Source organism: Bubalus bubalis, chromosome 12 (assembly GCF_019923935.1).
Source record: "Bubalus bubalis isolate 160015118507 breed Murrah chromosome 12, NDDB_SH_1, whole genome shotgun sequence".
Classification (NCBI taxonomy): Eukaryota; Metazoa; Chordata; class Mammalia; order Artiodactyla; family Bovidae; genus Bubalus; species Bubalus bubalis.
Genome location: NC_059168.1, coordinates 45575182 through 45581181, shown reverse-complemented (window position 1 = coordinate 45581181; position 6000 = coordinate 45575182).

Genomic DNA, 6000 nt, shown 5'->3' with positions numbered 1-6000 from the left:
CTGAGGGCCCGGGTTCGATCTCTGGTTGGGGGAACTAAAATTCCACCGGCCACCAAGTGCTTCAGCCAAAACAAACAAAAACATACTCACAAAACAAACTGAAAAGCCAACACCCATATAATACTTTTGCAGTTAACTTTTCACAATTAATTTTGAAAAAAAGAAAAATAATAGACTTTGAAAATTTTTGTGTTGCTCAAACAGTATAACTCAACCACAGAACAGTCTAACTCAACTACAGAGTTGGACGCAACTTAGTGTCTAAATAACAACAACAATTTATTCATTTATTTCTGTCAAAAAGCCAGAGATATGTTTCTAAGTCTTTAGAAATAAAGTGGAAGACATTTGGTAGGGAAGAAAACAACATATGCAAGCATGTAATAGCTGACACCCTGAAAATGATTCAAATCAGAGGTGTCAGTTTTAAACAATTCCTTATTTTGTCAATCCTGAAAATTTGAAGTTTAACACATCACATTTAAGAGGAGTGCAATTGCATTAAATGCAAAACTTCTGTGCTTTTATTGTTTATTTATAATAACACTTTGCAATCTGAACATGGCAAATGGAGACACTTAGGAATGATTTTGGGCACCCAGATGCGAGAAGCCTGTCCACACTCTGTCTGCCTCCCAGACCACCTGGCTCCCTTTGTCACCGGTCTGCTTTTGAATTCTCTCCTTGGTTTACCTCTAGGCTTCTTCCTTGGGCTTGTGTTGGCCAGCCTTCATTCCAAGTGCAAGATACACCCCCTGAGTTTACAACTCAGAACAGAAGAGCTGAGTGCCTCTAAAGCACTGGCGAAGTTTACAAGCCAAAAATCACGCCTGTTTGAAGAACTGCCTAGAGAAGAATTTTAAATCTCTGATGCTTCATCTTGAGGGTCTGATGGAGGATATGCTGCCAACTGTTTGCATGATAAACAGCTGATTACCATAATTCAGAACCCCCTGCATTCTAGGTCAAGAGTGACTTCTAGACTTAAAAAGAAGGCTTAAGATGTAAGAGAAGGAAACACCAACTTCCTCCCATCATCTGTCTTGGGTTGAAGGTAATAAACATTTATAAATTTGGGCTAAAAATACATGCCCCTCTTTAGTTCATGTACAAGCCTTAAAATAGCTGCTGGCCTGACACCTTCCCCCTCCTCCCTCCCTCCTCCCTGCCCCGTCACTTCACTCTGCATTGAGAGGTAGAGCAGCTGAAACCTCAGGGGATCCAATTGCTCTGGCCACTGTGATCACCAGCCAGTCCTGCAGGATCCCAATGGCCCAGCAGTCGGGTCCAGACCAGCCGGTAAAGACTGCAATTCCAATGGAACTTTGAGCAAAAATAGATCTGCTCCTGGGTCATCTGGAACCATATAGGCTTTGAGTTTTAATGCGAATTGATGAAAGCCAGGGTGTTCCTAACTCATTTTGATGTCATGCTCCAGGAGTGTTCAGAGGAGTGACACCCCACATGGTCCCCAAATTGAGACTCTCATCTCCTCTCATCTACTCTGCATTTCAGGATGTGAGTGAACTCATCACACAGGTTCTTCCGTGTTGATACACGGTTTCCACACATGTATCCAGGGCTTTATTTAACTGCATGTGGGTGCGTGCTCAGTTGCTTCAGTCGTGTCTGACTTTTTGTGACATCATGGACTGTAGCCTGCCAGGCTCCTCTGTCCATTAGATTCCCCAGGCAGGAATACTGGAGTGGGTTGCTATGCCCTCCTCCAAGGGATCTTCCTGACCCAGGGATCAAACCTGTGTCTCCTCATAGGCAGATTCTTTTCTGCCAAGCCACCAGGGAAGCCATTTAACTGCATCACACAGATGCTATTTTAGCAGTGGCAGCTGACAGGTAACCGAGCTTCGCTCAGGTGGCTCTCAGTGCAGTTTCTACTAAGGGATGAGGCAGGAAACCGGTGCACAGAGATCTCAGCACTGTCAGATGCCACTTCTGTGGCACTGGAGCAAGCCTGGTCCCGAAACCTGGGCATACACCGATTAGCAAGCTCTGGAAACTGCCATGCAGCCGGGTGGGACAGCACAGGCTCAGGTGCAGCAGACCTGCTGTACGTCAACCTCGATTTGGCACAGGAATTCTTTTAACCTTAAAAAGTCACTTTGTATGCAGTGAGGCATGGTAACATTCTGACAGGTGGGGACAAGATCCGATTACAGAGCAGGATTGGCCCTCTGGTACCGCGTGCCCTGCCGTTTCCACAGGGAGCCGTTGGGCTTGCTGTCTCCAGCTGGATGGGGGGAGGGGAGCGTCTTGAAAGGATCTTGGCGTCTGTGATGCTGGGAGAGGTTGTCCTTCTCCATACCCATGTTCTGACTCAGGCAGTTACAAAGTTCTGGCAAGATGAAGACAGGAAGCCATTGTTTCCTTTTCTCTTCTGAACAGAGTAGTGTCAGCCACACAGACAGCTTACTGTGCAGTGTGGCCTCCTCACCCAGGTTGCTGTCTGCAGGTAGGAGCTGGATTTGCTTGGAGAGTGGGGACCATCATAGAAGCCCAAGGATTCTGCATCTTACCCTGCAGGAGGCAGTCTCTGGAAGTACCTCAGTGACATTTACCTCCTGATGTTAAAGCCCTTGTAATAGCCTCCTTTTGAGGGGGCAATGGACCTAGTCCCTTGATCCTAATAAAGAGAATATGGGGTGGGACTTTCCTGGTAGTCCAGTGGTTCAGATTTTGCCTTCCATTGCAGGGCATGCAGGTTCAATCCCTGGTTGGGGAGCTAGGCCAAAACACCAAAACATAAAACAGAAGCAATATGTAACAAATTCAATAAGGACTTTAAAAAAATGGTCCACATCCAAAAAAAAAAAAAAAAAAAAAGAGAGAGAGAGAGAGAATATGGGAAAAGTGATGTCATGTTCAAGATTAGGTTACAAAAAGGCTGTGGTCTCTGTCTTGGGTACGCTCTTCTGCATGGTCCTTCTGTCCATGCTAAGGGGAGTTATTGGCCATGATGTAAGCTGACCAAGAAGAAGTCCATGTGTGAAGGAACTGAGGGAGGCCTCCAGCCAATAGCCAGTGAGGAGTTTGAACTCCTAACTCAACAGCCTGTGTGGCTGAATTCCACCAACCATGCTGGTCAATATGGAAACTGGGAGACTGTACAAGGTTCAGTCTTGTACCCCATCAGATGAGACCACAGCCCTGGATGGCTGCATGCCCATGCCCTCAGGAGAGACCTGGCTCAGATGCACCCAGGAAACCGTTCCAGGTGCTCATCCACAGAAAGTGTGATTTTGCCTGTGCATGTCACTCTAAGTGTTACGTTTGGGGGTAATTTGTCACACAACAAGAGATAACTGATACGTAGCCTGGGGCACAGCACCCTGATCGGAGACAGAAAAATTTCAATTGTGTGATACAAGGTTTGCCCAGAATTCATCCTACAGATATTTCACAGGGCAGCATGAAAGACTCAACTATTGTCCCACTTAATAATTCTAATAATTTACTCCACTAAAAGCTTTTTATTAATTAACAAACCATCCCCAAATGACCTGCTTTCCTTTTTGTTGTTGTTGTTGTTCATATTCTACCCACCCTTTGGTAGAAGTAGACAATCAGAGAACCAGAGCAAAAGCAGCTTGAGAGAAGAGACATGGGGACTTATTCATACAAAGTGAATAATCAGAAAAGTTGGCAGGTCTGATTCAGACAGTGACTGAATAATGCAACTAGATCCCGCTAGGTAAAGCAAAGCTGGGACAGTAAGACAAGAGTTTGTGTGTGTCTTTGGTATATATGTCCATTTGGGTAACATTTCTGTCTTCTGGTTTAATAATTTTGGAAAATTGAGAGGTTCAAGTTCAAATTAGAGGAACAGAGTCTTTAGAATTGAGGAAAAATCAATTAAAAATCAATTGTGTTCATGCTCAGTTATTTCCAACTCTTTGCAACCGTTTGAACTGTAGCCCGCCAAGCTCCTCTGTCCATCGGATTTCCTAGGCAAGAATACTAGAGTGGGTTGCCATTTTCTCCTCCAGGGGATCTTCCCAACCCAAGGATTGAAACTGAGTCTTTTGTATCTCCTGCTTGGCAGGTGAATTCTTTACCACTGAGACACCTGGGAAGCCACAGAAACCTACACAATATTGTAAAGCAATTATTCTTCAATTAAAAATAAAAAAATTTTTAAAAACTCACTTAGTCTAAGGATTTCAAAATATTTTCCCCCAGAAGTATCTTACAAAGATAAAATCTTAAGTAAACTTTAATATGTTAAATAAAAAATATGGTATTTTGTTAACATAAATTTATTTATACATTCTAAAAGACTCTGATGCTGGGAAAGATTGAAGACAAAAGAAGAAGGGGATGACAGAGGATAAGATGGTTGGATGGCATCATCAACTCAAGACACATGAATTTGAGCAAACTCCAGGAAATGGAGGACAGGGAAGCCAGGCACGCTACAGTCAGTCCATGGGGTTGCAGAGTCAGACACTTACGCATTCAAATCCATAACACTGACTCATAAAATCCATCACTGAGATCTATAGTATGAATACAGAGTTTAGGATTAGGACTTATGGGTCTCAGAGGCAGTACGCCCTTTCAGTATAGCTGAACAGAATTCAAATGATGATAATTCACAAAGACAAGTAGCTCCAAATGGTAAACATTTTAAACACAACTTTTTAGCAAGTGAGGATACATAATCCATTAAGCCAATTCAGAAACTTGATGGAGAAATAGTAAGGCAATTTTTATCTAACAATATCAGAGAAGTGCTGTTAGTTCTTAACTGATAGTTGTTTAATTTGATGGTGGTTGATCAAACACTGCAGCTCATGTTAATGATCACTGGAAAGGAAACACTTTGCAAATGTAACCTTGAACAATATAAAATTATATTAATTTGAAAAAATCAGACACAGAAATGCAGAGTTCTTTGTCAGATGGTCATTTGAAGTTTCTAAATACCATGATCTGCTTTGTTTTGCATGCTGAGTCCAAACTTAAGCTCTCAGTTTCAATCCTGACATTGTAATTATAATTTAAGGCATGCTAGCATAGGGGGCCCTCAGTTGCCAAATTTAGTTCTTTAAAAATATCAGCAAGATGTGCAAACAGCACAGGCCTGCTAGGTTTGAGGATTTTAGCTAAAGATACTCCTGTTACATAATAGTAATGGTGCCTCTCAGTGTAACCCGTGACTTCAGTATGAAGAGAAAATTCTGCAATTCACCACATTTATCACCATAAATATCTGAGAAGCTCACAGTGGGAAGACAATCCTTTAATAAAAGCTGTCAATTTGTATGACGCTACCCAACACCTAAAAAAAAAAAGTTACTTTCTTGGTAACAACCAAGGCCTGTTATACAAACACTAGCACATATATTGGCAATAATTTTTATGGGAGCAGTTTTCCTCCACTGCTATCACTCATTACACAGACACTGCCACCTTTTTATAAGGTTATCTGTGCTGTGTTATTTGTGTTCTAAGCAGTTACAGTTCCCTTCTCCTAAAATGTCAGTGGTGAGTGTTTAATAAAATGATAAATAGCTTCTCGTTTGCTGCAAGAACACATACAAAACCACAAAAATGGAGAAACCACCAACATCCATATACTTGCCTATTCGCAGTATAAAGATTTTACTTGTCTCACTCTTCAAGCCGATGGCTTCAGAACCTTGGACCTGTGTGTGTTCTCAGGTTCTACTTTAGACCCTGTACTTGGACAGTGATAGTCAACTTTTGGTACAAACTCTTCTACCAGCCTGAATCTCATTACTAACACCAATAGTACAGGATTCAGCAGCATTTTTTTTTCTTTCAAAAGTTAAGTACTGCAAAGGGTCTGAGACTTTACCTGACCTGTGAGGTAAAAAGTTACCTTGCATAGACTCAAGAATGCCGCCAGAAGATACAAGATTCTTGGGTCAGAGACAAAGGGTTTAGTGCTCCCAGAGAGCGAGAGGCATGCGCTCTTATCTGCACTGAAAAACCTAGAGCTCAGGGAACTTGAGCTTC